Below are 16,657 nucleotides of genomic sequence, written 5' to 3' on the forward strand. Positions count from 1 at the left end.
CTTTTCTATTTTTATATCCATGGGAAAAAATGTGAGTAGGGAAGCTGAATATATTCCCATTGGACCTGGTATGTCCAAATTGTAGCTTCAGGGTACCTCATAAGGAAAAAGAAGTGCTTAGCTGTTGCTTGTTTGTTTGCTTGCTTACTTGTTTAAACCAAGAAAAAAAAAGCTTTATATAATGAATTTTGAGAACTCTTCTCTAGAACTCATTTGTATCTCATAGGATCGGGGAGTACAAAGATGTTAGACACCGTCCTAGTGTGTACCCAGTACAGTGCCCAAAGGTCTTCCTTTGAGTCACCTCTTTTAATCCTTACAATAAGAGGAAACTAAAATGGAGTGGTTAATTTGTTTGTCTAAAATCAGGCAGCTAAGAGGTAACAAGTCTATGAATAAAAAGGAAGTTGTGAGACTTCTGATCCAGTATTGTTCTTCTACAAGGGAAGTAAGAAAAAAAAAAGCTTCAATTCTGCTGTAGTGTCTACCAGGCAAGCTGAATAAGTAGTTTCTGAAAGCTTGGTCTTTGGGTGGTAGCATCAGCCTCTTCAGACCTTGTTGGAAAGGCAGATTCTCAGGCCCCATTCCAGACCTAATGAATTTGAAGCTCTTGAACTGAAGACCAGTAACCTGTGCTTTAGTAAACCCTCCACTTGATCTTAAAACACCCTGTAGGATACAAACCACTAGACTGGATGACAATCACCAAGGAGGACAGTCTTCAAAAGGGTGACTTCCAGGGCTGGGAAGGTGGCTCAGTGGTAGAGTGCTTGCCCCTCATGCATGAGGCCCTGGGTTCGATTCCTCAGCACCACATAAGCAGAAAAGGCCAGAACTGGCACTGTGAGTCAAGTGGTAGAGCACTAGACTTGAGCTGAAGAGCTGAGGGGCAGTGCCAGGCCCACAGTTCAGGCTCCATGACCAAAGGAAAAAAAAAAAGGGACTTCGAGGACACTCTCTTCAGATTCTGACTCGTTGTTAAGCTAAGAATTCTTTTTTTTTTTTTTTTAATGTCTCAGGCTGAGTGCCAGTAGCTCATGCCTGTAGTCCTACTTACCTAGGAAGCTGAGATCAGGGATCACAGTTCAAAGCTAGCCTAGGCAAGAAAGTCCGTGAGACTCTTATCTCCAATTAGCTGCCAAAAAAGCTGGAAGTGGAGCTGTGGTTCAAGCAAATTGCTAGCCTTGAACAAAAAAGCTCAGGGACAGCCCCTAGGCCCTGAGTTAAAGCCCCAGGATCAGTACCAAAAAAAAAAAAAAAAAAAAAAGTGTCTCAGGTAATGGTTTTTCATCCAGTGTAGAAAACCTTGTGTTGAAGTCATATGGGCAGAGCAGGAATAAGTGACACAGCAGAGGAGGGAAAAGAAGTAGGATAGTTATTCCAGGTCATTTGCAGAATAGCTTGGTGTAGCTAAGAGTTGAGAGAAATGATTATTGCAATTACAATTATGTGTCTAGAATTTCCCTCAGTGTGAAGATGGAATTCCCTTTTTTTTAGTATAGGTGGGGCGGAAGGAATGTTGGAAAGCTGTTCTTTTTTAGCAATACAAACTTGAAGGTATCAACCATGATTTTTTTTAAAAAGAGTATTTTTAAAACTTACAACGAAGATGAAATTTAAGATGCATAGAATTAAACATTCACTGGTAAAGAATTTGCTGTGTTTTCGATGTAGGCATTTCCCTCCTGTGGAACAATCGCAACCACAATTTTTATTTTTCACTGAAGTGATAGTGTAATTAGTAATCAGGTCCTCAGCCTAGCTTGCAGACACATGTATGTTACCTAGAATAAAATATCAATTGTGCTAATTCATCAAACCCCCTACATACGTACATACACATTATATAATACATAGTATAATTTGTGTGTTTATATATGTATAATTTGATTTTTCTATTCTGCCATGCTTCTGCTCTTAGTGTTATTTGACTTACAAGACCATATTTTTGTTCTAGAATGTTTTGTGTCATATTATAATAGAGCAGGAATTATATTTTAAGAGACCAAGGAGCAAGTCATACATTGAATGACTTTGGTTGCCAGTCTCCCTGATATTGGAAAGTTTGATTAATTCCATGTCATACAATTAAGAGGTATGTGCCTTCTCTTTTCAAGTTGAATACTGAGGAAATATGAACTCAGTAAAGAGAGTCTTTATGCAGATGGTTGTCAGAGAGCCAGAGAATTTAAATACCATCTGTCACAGTTATCCGACTTTAATAATTGTCCACACTGACATGCAGAAGCATTCTACAAAGTGGATTAGAGACTTTTTAAAATCTCCTTCCTTCATCTCTTTGTTCTTGGACAGTCCATCTTTACTTCGCATTGAGACATTGTATGAATTTTCTGGTGACCAGTCTGTTTTTTTTTTTTTTTTTTTGCCAGTCGTGGGGCCTGAACTCTGGATCTGGGCGCTGACCCTCAGCTCTTCAGCTCAAGGCTAGTGCTCTACCACTTAAGCCACAGCCCAACTTCCGGCTTTTTCCATTTATGTGGTGCTGAGGAATCAAACCCAGGGCCTCATGCATGCAGGGCAAGCGCTCTATCACTGAGCCACCTTCCCAGCCTCATGACCAGTCATCTTAAAGAACTAAGAGAGGTAGACAGGGTAGACAGAGTAGGTAAGTAGATAGAGACAGAGAGACAGAGGCAGAGACAAAGACAGATAAGATAGATAGATAGATAGATAGATAGATAGATAGATAGATAGATAGATAGATAGTAGGATAGGATAGATTGATCATAACTACATGATAAAATAAATTTAGTGTCAGTTCTATGTGTATCTATCTGTTGCCTTTTGATCTTGTCATAACTGTTGTTTGTTGTCTGTGGTTTGAAAAAATATGGGGTTTTCCAGGTTAGAGCAAAGTTATAAAAATGCATATTTTAACATGCTACTAATTCTTTGAATATGGAGATTGTGGCAAACAGATAGTAATTCTTAGAAGTTCTGGGTTACCAGCTCTGCTGATCCCTAGCTAAGAAATGCCAAATGCCAGCAGGAAGAACATAACAAACACATTCACTGTTAGAAGGAAACAAACAAGACTTCATGGTTATATTGTCTCTTGTCTGGTGGCCTCTCTAGGCTTGTTGTCAATTATTTCTATGAATTAAATACGCAGTAACTGAGAAACTGAAGTGAAACTGTCCTTTGTGATTTGGTGGCCAGTGAGCAAATGTCTAAAAGGTCACTGGATGCCTTGCCAGTTTTTTCATTGGTTACTCTGTTGTTGCTTCTCCCTATTTGAGTGCTCTTCTACATCAAGGAAATGAGGCCCTTAGTGGACTGCTTCAGAGACTAAGGTTCTAGAATATCATAAACCCACTGCTATGAAAGAAAACCCATCACCTCAGGTCAGAACACAAGTATGCAACTCAGGGCACTTAGCTGAACTTGTAGGTTTACTTATCTATCAGAGTTACCTAAAGAAAAACTCTAAAGGATCATTTTCTGGAGTGAAGAAAGATCCAAGTTAGTACACAGAAAAAAAATTAATCTTGGTTGAGTAATTCATTCAAGCCAGTTCTGCCTAAGAGCATTACTAATTCTGTAATGAATCAATATTTGTTTATGGTAGTGGGGATTGAACTCAGGATCTGCATACTTTCTAGGCAGGTGAGCTACCACTTGAGGGCCATTTGTTCTGCTGATGGAATTACATCCCCACAGCTACTCAGCTCGGGCTTCAAAGCCAAAGTCACCTTGGAATCTTCCTGTATCTGAGTCCTGTAGATTCTGTTCCTTTGGTTGTCTCAAATCTTGCCCCTTTCCATTCTGATTTATGTCATAACGTTTAACAGTCACCCAGCCTGAAGCAAAAACCTACTAGTCTGTTCCCTGCTGATTCGTGTATTTCTGATAAGTTAATACTCATTATCACCTTTGTCAAAATTTAACAAAACCAGCATAGATCATTAGTCCTAAGGCCTTCCTATAGAATGCTCCTACTTTATTCTGTCTATAACATATACTTCTCCCAAGATGCCACTGTTTGTGAAAATGTTCTACCTGTTCTTTTCCAAAGCTTGTCTCAAGATTTCCTCCTTAGAAACCATTGTTCTCTTACCTGCTCTTATCTTCCAGGGTGGAGCCTAGAGCTGCTTCTTTCAAGAAGAGGCCTGCTGTGCTTTGCCCCTGATTGGCTCTATCTGTACCTGTCTTGGGGCACTTTTCTCAACCACATTCTTTCAGAAACTATGCAGACAAGTTTCTGTCTCATCACTGCTGCAGTAATGATAAAATGCAAAGCAGTGTTCTTTATTAGAAACCAGACATCTATGTCTTTGTTCCAACTCTTCCAGTTTTGTGACTGAGGGCAAATCAGCAACATCTAGAGCCTGGAGTCTTTCTATTGGAATTTACTTGGCTTCAGAGTCCTCAAGCCTCCAGCTACTAGAAGTTCCCAGTCCTTTGTGCTCCCCACCCCCTTCTCCCCCCCCCCCCCCCCCCCCCCCGTGTTGTGCTTCTGACATAAGAAATGTTGGAGTGGATAATATATATACAGGATTCACTCCAATGCTGTTCTTCTTTGTTCCTCAGTAGATCTATGTCACTTCTGTCACTCTTGAACATGTCTCACACAGCTCAGAATCGTTGACAGGGGTTATTCCACATCATTACATACAGTCCTGAGCACTTGACCTACATTATTCAATGTACTGGAACTCAGGGCTATACTGTCTATAACAGCCATACATTTGTCTGATTTGAGGAGGGCAAGGGAAATAACAAAACACTGAAACAAAAACACAGGATGACCCATTGGAACAATGACACTCACAAGATAGTATATTGGAAATGAACTTCACAACTTCGGGAGGGGGAGTGTCGGAGGGGACAGGGGAGTGAGGTGGAGTGAGCGGGGAGTCAGGGAGGGAAGGGATAGTGGGAGAACAAGAGAAGGGCTAACAATGTTCGACAAGAAATGTAGTCATGGCCTCAAAACTGTAACCCCTCTGTGCAGCATCTTTACAATAAATAAAAATTAAAAAAAAAAGAATAGAAGCACAAGCCAGGTGCCGGTGGCTTACAAGTTACTCAGAAGGCTGAGATCTGAGGATTGGGGTAAGAAGCCAACCTGGGCAGAAAAGTCCTTGTGAGACTCTTATCACCAATAAACTACTCAAAAAAATCTATGGCCCTGTGGCCCAAGTGGTAGAGTGCTAGCCTTGAGCACAAAGAGACTCAGGGATAGCACCCAGGCCCTGAGTGCTAGCTAGCTCCAGGACTGGCCAAAAAGAAAAAAAGAAAAAAAAAAAAATATATATATATATATAAGCAAACACACACATACACCCCACACGCTCTTCCATATACCCAGAAATGGACTTATACTACTCACATTTAATTTCTTTATTTCCCAATTTAATTTTCTGTTAAAAATTAGAATTTGTTCCTTTGGGGGGTGAGGGAGTTGTCCTCTTATAAACAATCTTGCACTAAGATCCTTGGTCTTATTTTTTTTTTTGAACATTTGTCCAAGTATTTCTGTTTGGTAAATTCCAGAAGCAAAATTACAGGGTCAAATGACATTTTTAAAATTCTGCTAGCTCAACTAAATTACCCTCCCCAAATCCTAAACTACAATCTGTTTGTAGCTTAAGGTGGGAGATAAGATTGAGATTTTTTTAAAGATTAAGCAAGGTTGTTGAGAATGAAGCAAAACAAAAACTCGCACATAAGATTTAACTACCTCTTCTACTTAAAAACAATACCAACTGGAAAATATAAGTATTATAATTTTATAAAATTGTTAAGCTTAGTTTGATGCTTAAGAGACCTCTTTCAACTGTAAAATTCACTGTGGGTTTCCTTCTTATCTGTTGGATTGAGATAAGGAAGGAATTGACCTTTTTTGTCAGTTAAAAAAAATTATCTTAAAGTTCCAAGCAATTTTTTCAGTCATTTTTTTCCCAGTCTGCATAAAGCAGTCCAAGAATCATTCTTCAAGAATCCATAGTGCCTCTGGCTGGAAGATATTGTATATGGAGTTCCGATCTTCCTTCCAGGCAGGCCCTGAGGCCTGGCCCCCTCTTTTCACCTCAATTCCCTATTGGTTGCCAGAGCTCTTACATCATTCATTACTTGATATTTTGCCTTGAGGGTCTACACCTTGGGATAATTCTGTAACCTCATCTATCACCCAATTCCTCTAAATAGAAAAGGAACCAGACTAATAATTTCAGGTCGAGTTGGTCATAAAATCTCAGGTGTTTCTGGTCACATCTGTTAGCCATTGGGTCAGATAAAAATACTTAGTTTGAAGCAAGAAATCATCCACTTTTTAATCATAAAACACTGGCAAGGAATGAAGATATTTGGTACCTTGAAAGCTTAATTCTTACCAGTTTAATACTATCCATGCAAATAATAAGAGGCACTACAGATAAATACAGTTTATAAGATTTTGTTTTGTGCCTATGTAATTTTCCTCCAGACTAGTTAAAGTAAGGTGTGATGATGATGAGATCTTACGCTGAACAGGTATAGTGATACTCTGTAGGTCACCCCATTTGGCTCACAGCTGTAGGCACTGTGTTCTGGATACTAGGTTCTACTGTTTGAACTGAGGTTCTGCCTCTGTGTTGAGTTTCTTAAATGGCAGCTGGACAAGCTGGTGTTTGGTATGTCCAACTACTGAGCTTACCTGAGAAGCATTGGACATTTTTTTTCATAAAAATAAAATATACTAACTAGTTCAACCTCCTTTTCCTCCTTTCTCTTCTTCCCTCCTTCCACATTCTCCTTATCTTCTTCTTCACTTGTTCTCTTTTTCCCTCAGTTAATCACTACCCTCTCCTCTCCCCATTTTAGGAAATAGGGAGCATTCAACATGATCTTCCATACCAACCTTGTCTGCTAATATATCAAGTTATTGTGTTTTTTCTTTTTACTTCTTACTCCAGTTTTGTTTGCTAAATTAAGTTTACAGGTACTAGGATTTACTTTGGGGTAGGATTAAGAATTGCTGGTTGCTTAGAAGTGTGTGTGTGTGTGTGTGTGTGTGTGTGTGTGTGTGTGTACTTTTATAAGATAGTGAATAAATAAAAGATATAGCAAACTGAAATATTACAAGAGACAATTCAAACTGGTAAATTTCCGGTTAGGTTAGGTTTTATTACAAACTAGCTTGGATAATAGCAGCTTTTATCAGTGGACAGTTAGTTTACTGAACTTTCCCTATTCCATACCCAGGAGGAAATGCAAAATATTTGAAGTTAATCAACAAGAGCCTGCTACATGGGTTGTGCTATGTTGCCCATCCATGTAATTGGTGGTGATTTGACTTGATAATATATTTCAATGTTCAGAAGCAGTTTGAAAGGCAATTTTCTATGTCTTTTTGCGTATCAGAGCCATATTGCATTCTCCAAGTATCAGCATACAAGAAAGTCAAGTTCAAAGTCAGTTAAATGGCTTAAAGTCCTGATTAACGATAGATGCTGAATGTAGTACTTAGGGTCTTGGTTTGTTTCTTTTTTAAATCTTAACTTATACTTTTTTGGTTTTTTTTTCAAATTGCAGATTAATTGCTTCTTGTTTCACTACCTACCATGGACTCTAAATTACCCAACTTTTTTCACAGGCTTGAACTCTGGGCCTGGGTGGTATCCTGAGCTCCTTTGGCTCAATGCTAGTACTCTACCACTTGAGCAACAGCCCCCACTTCCAGCTTCTTCTTATTTAATTGGAGATAAGAGTCTCACAGACTTTCCTGCCCAGGCTGGCTTTGAACCATAATCCTCAGATCTCAGCCTCTTGAGTAGCTAGGATTACAGGCGTGAGCCTCCAGCACTTGGTTCATATTAGGAACTTTTAGTTTAAAATGATACTTATTACCCTTTTCTCAATTACTTTACTTAAAAATATAGAAACATTTAACATTATAAATGAAGGCTAACAGAAAAATAATTAACAAAATTATTCAGAAGAAATCCTATTTAGCTAGAACTGATTTTGAAATACTAGATGGTATCCATCTCCATAATAGAGTGCTTTGGATTGAAAGGCCCTAGATTGAAAATCCCCAGCATGAGACACATATCCTGGGGTGAAGGGGAATGGTAATGTAATTTTTGTTACATATACCTACAAATAGACCTTTTTTTTCCACTTTCTTTTGCCCTTTAGCTCAAAAACACACGTTGATTTTAGTTCAAAGGAAGGACAGAAGTTCTAGATAATATTTTATTGAGAGCTTCACATGCTGTGGACTTACATCTGCCAGCAGTACTCTATCTTGCTCTGTGTCAGGGGAAAGCCTGCAAATACCAGAAAAAAACATGCCTGCACAAAGGGACTGAGTTGTAGAGGTGAAAATGGGGTGTCTGTAACTGAGGTTGTCATCACAAGAGCCAGTATTAGATGAAACTGAAATGCTAAATGTGAAAAATCTAAGAGAGCATTAAATGTTTACCTAATGAGTTCAAAGGAATATCCACATTGTATTGACTACACATTATCTGGGTAAACTGCTTCCCTTAGAAGAATGAGAAAACAAATGAAAGAAAAGAAAATCCTTGTAACTTTTAGAAAAACACTACTGATCAAGGCAAAGTGACATTAGCCAGATGACTCAGAAAAAAAAAAGAGAAAATGTTCTAAAAATTATTAATTAGAAAAACCAGATGCAAATATGTAAAACTCAATAAACAAATGCAAAAATGCTAGAAGATATATGCTGTAAAACAGAAAAGGTCACAGTAATTGTACATTCTCAAATGTAAAGACAGCAAACAGCTGGAAAGGGGAGATGAACAAAATGTGGAATTGTCAGGAATTGAAGCGTAGTAGCTCTTGCTTATTAATTAAAAGAAGTAATTAAAATCTAACATGAAATAACAACTATAATTACTATGGTAGAAATAGAATCATTAATGTCAAGAGCAATATTGGAAGTTCTCACAGAAGCTTAAAGTAAGAAAAGAAAAGATTTCAAATGGTAAGAAAATAGAAAAAGATAAGAATAAAGGATAGAAAAATGAAAATCTGAGCTAAGAAGTTGATGGTTTTGAAATGCAATTAATCTAAACTGTAACTAAAGAAATGAGTTCCTGATCTGAGAAAAGGCTTGAGTATGCAGAAAAGTTTTGGAATGCTCTGGGGAAATTGCTGAAAATAAACACTAGTTGTTGAGGATGCTCAGTGCTGTGAGTCCAGATAATGTAACTTGGATCAACTAGAGAATAAGATAGTTGTTAGCTGTCATAAATGTGATTCCAGACATAAATGACAAAGTGGTTATAGTAATTCCAGGTTTCACATTTGTACACCAGGATGCCTAAATGAAAAACTCATTATTCTGACTCAGTATTCCAAACAAGAGTCCTGAGATTCATCCTTAGATCTGCTTATGACATATACCTACACCTGAACTAATGAGTGATATTAGAGATAAGGAATCTGCTGGTCAGATAGATACTTGGGGAGTTTGAAGAACATCTGTGTTCTCTTACAAGGTGAAAGGGGGGAAAATACTAGAAAGATAAGCCATGGTACCTAACTCCAAAGACCAACGCAGAATACATCCTGGGAAAATGTTTGAATTGCGTGGAAAAAGAAAAATGCCTACAAGAATCAAATTATTTTAAAGCTTCACAAAAAGCAAGGCTTGCTTTAGACTTTCCTTGTGTTTAACCAAACAGGCAGAATCAAGAAGAGAGAAAAATTCTGTAGACAGAACTGTCGGACATCTAAGAACTTCGTAATCAGCTGAGTTGTCCCAAATGTGCAAAGGCAACAGAAAGTTTCAAATCTGTAATGAGTGTGTTGGTGTGTGTTTGTTGGTTTGGTATCCATTGGGCACACTTGATAAGAATGGATGTCATCGCATGAAAATCCTCATTGGCTGCTCAGTGAGACTATCCATATGACCCAACAAAGGCTCTTAAGGGAGATGGGATGTTAGCAGCCCTCACCTGTTTGTACTGGCCACACTAATGACCCTATAGGAATGTGGTTGCGTTATGCTATTTTTTCACAACAACATCTGGATGACGCTTAAAAGCAAATAATTTAATTATGAATTATTAGTCCTTATTATGAGAATAGCCCTGTAATTGGACTTCAGAAATTCCTCTGAAATGCCTCGGGCAAGAATGTACCATCAGATTTAAAAATCTAATTAAATATGACTAAAAGTCGTTTAATTTTAGCCCATCTGTGACTTAAAGGAAATGGTCTTTAAAGACCTTTTTAAAAATAGAGAAGAATAGGTCGAAAGTAGAGGACTAAATATGAAATGGAAAGGGAAATGAATGAGATAGAAAGTATTATAAAGAAAAAATGCAGTAGCCAAATTATAGGCCTCTTGGGAATCAGGCAGCAAAGAACATCTCCTTTTGGGAGATGCAAAGGCAAATTGGGTTAAACTTTCATGGGGACAATTTGTCCTCTCTAGTAATATAATTTGTGGTGTTTTCTTTTTTTTTTAGTTGGTATTAGAGCTTGAACCCAGGGCTTCATGCTAGACCAGGGCTCTCCCACTTGAGCCATGCTCTCAGCCACTTTTGCTTTAGCTGTTTTTTGAATAAAGTCTTGCTCTTTGCTCAGGTTGGCCTGGATCACATTTTTATGCCTGCTGAGTAGCTTTTTATTGGCTGAGATGGCTCTTACCAAGCAACTGGAATAATAGGCATGAGCCACCATTCTAAGCTCTCATTTTTCTTTAGCACTAAATTTCTCTGTTATCTACTCATTTACTTGCTGCTAGCTAAGTTGGAAGTAAGAACCCTCAGACTTGCTGGGACAGCACTCTTACCACTTTAGTCATGCCTCCAGCCCAGCCCAGCTTTTTGCTGGTTAGCTGGAGACAGAGAGCTTCTCAGAATTTTCTGCTGGGCCTTGCCTGGAACCTCAATACTCCAGGTCTCTCGAGTAGCTAGGATTACAGGCATGACCCACCAATTCCGATGTAAACTGTACACTAGGGAAATTAGTCCAGATTATGAGGCTAAGCACATGAGCCTGTCAAAAGCATATAACTTTCTTAGGCTGGAGGCAAAGCAGATATGATAGGAGAGAAAGTCAGAGAGGTGACCACCATGATTGGAGCAGCTCTGCTATTCTGGATTTGAGTTATTTGTGGGACCACATCAGGAACTGGTGAGAGGCCTCGGGGAGCTAAGAACAGCCCTGGCTAATGTCAGCAAGGAAGTGGACCTCAGTCCCCAAGTCGTTTTAAATGCAATGAACTAAATTTGGCCAAAAACCTGAATGAGACTGGGAGCAGATTTATTCTTAGAATCTCTAAAATGCCAGCACCTTGATGTCAGGCCTATAGAAGTATAAACAAAGAACTAGTGTAGCCTTGCCATAGCTAGACTTTTCACTCAGAGGAATGAGATAGTGCATGGGTGTTGTGTAAAGTCTGAATTTGTAGTAATTAATTATAGCATCAAAAGGACATTAATAAACCAACATATAAAACAATGGCAACAGCAATAAAAACCCAATAGCACTGGGCACAGGTAACTCATGCCTGTAACCCAAGCTACCCAGAAGGCTGAGATCTGAGGATCAAAGTACGAAGCCAACCCAGGCAGGAAAGACCATGAGACTCTTATTTCCAATTAACCGCCAGAAAACCTGAAATGGGGCTGTGGTTCAAAGTGTTAAAGCACTATTCTTGATCAGAAAAGCTCAGGGACAGTGACCAGGCCCTCAGTTCAAGCCCCATGACTGACCAAAAAACAGCCCAGTAAGACTCAAAGGAATAAATAGTAGGCATTGGAAGAGACAGTTCAGAATGCCCCAGTGTTCAGAATGCCCTTGCTCTACACAATAAGGAACAGCAATTCTGAAACTGGGAACCTGCACTCTGCACTCAACAAGAGTGTGTGAAAGGATGGGGAGCTTAGAGAAAGAGCCAGATATGTGTTGTGTATATGTATATATTTTGCGGGGGAGGGGAATGGTTGTGGGGCTTGAACTCAGAGCCTGAGTACTGTCTCTGAGCTCTTTTGCTCAAGGCTAGGGCTCTACCACTTTGAGCCACAGCTCCATTTCTAGCTTTTGAGTGGTTAATGGGAGATAAGTGTTTCATGGGGACTTTTTTGCTCAGGCTGGCTTTGAATTTCAAATCTCAGCCTCCTCATTATAGGAGGATTATAGCTATGATTGTAGGTGTGAGGCACCCAGCTTCCTATCATTTTTATAAGAAAAATACTTTACAGATGAAGAGGGTCACCAAAGGGGCCTTGCACATGTAATTAAAAGGACAGATGTGTTTACAACCATACTTGTTTGTTTATTTAAAGCCCATGGTATACACAGTAACAAATTGGTGAGAGGAAGAAATTATGCAAAGGGAACATTGTTTTGACAATGGGTACACACTGTTCCATTTGTATTTTATTCCTTCTAGTGCCATTGTAAAAACGGAACACATCTGTTATCACAAGGTCTGGGTGTTTGTTATTTTATGGTTCCTAAGCTCTGAAGGCTACTTTACATAAGATTTCACTCCAATTTAGAGGTACAAGAAATTGCATTGTGATATAAATTACAAAAGTTTGCTTATATATGTTGTTGTTCTAAAAGTAGCTGGGTACAAGGATTGACACTGTGGCATCAGACTGTCTGGGTTTAAATCCCAGCCCTTCCACTTAGAAGCTTTGTAACCATCAAGACAGTTACTTGAGTTCTTTCACTCAGCCTCAGTTTCCTTTTCTGTGAAGATGGATATAACTACCTCTCTCATGGTTGGTTATGAGAATTTAATATCAAAACACTCAAGGTAGCACCTAACACATATATTGGATACAATAGCTGTTTACTATAATTATTTGCGGACTTTTTTGTACATATGTGCTGGTCCAGAGGCTTGAACTTAGTGCCTGGTTATTGTCCCTGAGATTTTGTGATCAAGACAAGTACTCTACCACTTTGACCCATAGCACCATTTTCAGCTTTTTGGTAGCTAATTGGAGATGAGCATCTCAGACTTTCCTGCTGATGCAGTCTTGGAACCTCAATCCTCAGATCTCAGCCTCCTGTAGCTAGGATTACAGGCAAGAGCCCCCAACAACCAGCTTGCTGTCTTTTCTTGAAACACAGAAACACTCCTGAAATTGGGGATTTCTGGCTCCTTGAACTCAAGAAACCATTGGCCCCAGAGACTCCTCCCAAGTGGAGATGCCGAGCCAAACCAGGCCATCCAGTCACCTCTCAGCCCTTTCCATATCCAAATACACACTACTATTCTCTACTTCAAATTAGTGAGACTTTATAAACCATATTGATGTTATGGCAGTCTGTTCTTTACATGAAAATCTTTCTTTTCAAGTACCTTATGGAACAGATCTCATTTTGCTGTTTCATGAGTAATATTTCATTAAATAACAACAGACTACTATGAACTGATCCATCGGTACTGAATTAATGTCAGAAATTCTAAGTTGAACAAAGTTTTCTGTTCTCTGAACTTACTGGGAGTCTTATCATTAAACTTTTGATTTTACATGAAAAAAATAGATTCTGTGCACAGTGTGTAAGACATTCTTTTCAATCTCCGTTTAAATTTTTTTTGCAAGTATTCTGCACATCCAGTTTGAGAAACAACTGCTCTAACATAAAATCTTATATTTACTAAAATTTAACATTTATGAGTTAAGATTGTTAGGAATGGTAGCTTTGTGGTAAAGATTTTATAGTTAGAGATGTCAGATTTATTTTTTATATATGTGTGCCCATAAAGCAGTTTGAAGTCTTCTCTTGTTTTGTAGACCGAAATGGCGCTTGTTAGGTTACATTGATGACTTTGCTCAGTAGGCTTTCTCTGCTAGAAAGAATAAGAGCTTAGGAGGGCTTGAAAACTCCCCTTGGAAAAGACTGAATTATCAACTATATACTGCTCTTGGTCTTTGGGTCTATCATTTGTAAATATAGTGAACCCTTTTATGAACCAATTTTTATTTCTTGCTACCAGCTTTTATTAAGATGGTAAATTCTGTAAAGTTAGCAGTCTGTATGAAGAAATTCCTTTTTGTTGTCCTAAGTTTATATCTAAAATATTAAGGATTGACTCTTGCTTCAGGATTAGTGAGCACAGTCATATTTACTATAACTGATTTCATAAATTTCAGTCTTGCCCCCCTCTCGGATCTTCTTTTTCTAAACTAAATAATGATCATAATAATTGCATCTTGGCTCATCAGTTGATTACTGTTAAGAACTGTGGAAGGTACGATGTGGAAGGTATGTTAAGAAACTGGTCTGCCACCATTTATGGATGCCAGCAGAAGACTTTTGGAATAGAAACAAAGGACAATTTATTACTCACGGCACTTGAAGTAGCAAGAATATTGGCATTTTTGCTTGATTTCCAGAATAGGTGAAGAGGGCCAGGCAACAGCTTCACACACTACTGCTTGTAAGTGTGGCTCAAATGGTAGGGCACTTACCTAGTAAGTACAAGGCCCTGATATGAATTCTGCAAAAGAGAAAAGGGAAAGCTTGACCTTTGTCCCAACAGGAGACATTGAAGAAGAGTACAACCCTACTATGTCTTAGAGCTAAGACATTACCTCTGTTTTCCAAAGCTGTAGGGAGAAAAAAGCGCCTACAAATCAAATGTGCATACAAATGTATACAATGCCTCTTCGGATAAAATGTACAGGAACACAAGGGACAGGCAGCATCCGGTCATTGGATCCCCGCCATTCTTTCCTGTGGAACAATTCTAGTTTAATTATCCATATCCAAATTCTGTGGCTAGCCTTACAGTTATGAGATCAATATGTTAATGCTTCTATTTCCTGTCACACAACTTAAAACTCCTTGAGGGCAGAGACCTTTGTTTACATGGCTAGCACAAGAGCGTAGAACTGTGTCTGGCATTTAGTAAAGTTTTGTCAAGTGAGCATAAGAACTTCCTGACTTCCTCCTGGAATTTGAGACCTATTGGCATTGCCCTGCAGAAGCAGCACTGATTAGCAGAGTCTTCGGGAAACTTCTGGAAGTGGTTCCAGTGACCATAAACCTAGAACACTCCCTACCCTCAACTCACCTCTGGCTCTTCCATCTCCTCCTTCACATCTTATCATAAACATTATTTCCTCAAAAAGAAATAAAAAGTCTATGCCCTTTATTATCCACTCTCATAGTACCTAATAATTTATTTTGATGTTTCCTGATTTAAACCTGCTTGTCACATCTCATAAAGCTGAGAAGATGGGCTGGTCCATCTCTATCTGGCTGGCTACTGCATAGCTAGTACCTACCAGAGCAACACAGTATGGTCTAAAAGCTACCAGTAAAGAGGTGATAAATGAACATCTTACAGGCTGTAGCTCAGCACCTATCCTAAGGAGCTTTGCCTTGCCATACAGTTGGCTAAGTATATTATTTCATTCTTACCTTTCTGAAACCAGTTTGCCACGTTTCTTTCTGGTCACACAAACTCAAGATGTTTCTTAAGTACGATTTAGTCATTTTTAAATTTCATATCCCTAGAAAGCTTTTTAGAGACTGGACATTACTAATCTAAACGATATAAGCTATCAAACCAGGTCTCGTAGCATTGTTCCTTTATTCTGATATGTACACGCTTATCTATTCACCATCTCACCTCATAAGGAAATGAAACTTACTCAAACCAGGACTACTGGAATTATTTTCTCAGTGAATGAATATGATATTTGACTTCTTTGAGAAACACTGGATAGTTAAGACTAGTCTGAGTACTATGGATGATAGCAAAAGAGCAAAAGACAAAGCCTAAAGAAATTAGAACCTACGTAATTGATTAGCATGTGATACTAACAAGCATTATTAGACCATGCATGCATATGTAAGCGCTAAACTACCTGGTATAGATTTTTATAGCTACAAGAGTTTAGAAAAGTTAAATATTATCCTGAACTGAACTAGAATAATACAGGCTCCATGAAGTTAGTGCTGATTTAAATTTCGGAGATATTTAATTGGCTATTTAACAAAAATTTTATGAGGTAGGCCATAGGAATAATTGATTCCTGGGAAAACAAGACTTGGCTAGAGTGGAAAGTATAGGTTGGGAAATAGTGGCTTGTATGCACAATCACTGTTGGGCTATAAGAATTGCACAGTCTTTTATGACTGCTTTTCCATTCAGTTAAACAGCTTACAGAAAGGAAGCCACACCTTCGGGCAAATACAGCTGGGGTGAGTTGAGTGAAAGATGGAGCCCTACTAAGGAGTCTCCATGAAGTAAATAAACTCTGAAGAGAAGACTTGGAAGGTCATTCAATGTTCTCATAAATTCCAGCTATTACTAAAGATGAAAGGGAAGTTGGAGGCATGAGGAACAATAGGAAGAAGTGTTTCCCCAGCCCCCTGTAACTGCCTGTTTACAGTACAGGAGGAGCAGCAGGGCTGCCCAGATGGCAGAGCCAAAGTTAGAATGAAGCTTCCTTGCCCTAAGACCTCTTTAGGAAATCCTGTTTGTGACGGTGGCTTCACTGCAAAGTCATCAGGAGCCTTCCAAGCACTGGAGAAGCACACTTCTGGACAGAAAGCTAGTTTCTAATGCCGAGTTTGAAATCTTATTATCATGTGCACTCAGCAAGATAGAAACTGCGTATTGGGTGAAACTCAGGTCAGACTGTATTTTGCAAGCATTTACTTATCTTTCTTGTGCCATTGAAACACTGGTAACACAATAGCT

At 38.8% G+C, this 16,657-nt stretch overlaps 1 protein-coding gene across 5 annotated transcripts in view; it reads left to right on the forward strand.

Annotated features, from left to right (window-relative positions):
- Nucleotides 1-16,657, forward strand: part of Cdk6 (cyclin dependent kinase 6) — a 182,347-nt gene that overhangs the window by 130,827 nt on the left and 34,863 nt on the right. The gene's annotated exons all lie outside the window — the stretch shown is intronic.

The sequence above is a fragment of the Dipodomys spectabilis genome, unplaced genomic scaffold (genome assembly GCF_019054845.1).
Source record: "Dipodomys spectabilis isolate Male_0828 unplaced genomic scaffold, ASM1905484v1 ptg000089l, whole genome shotgun sequence".
Lineage (NCBI taxonomy): Eukaryota > Metazoa > Chordata > Mammalia > Rodentia > Heteromyidae > Dipodomys > Dipodomys spectabilis.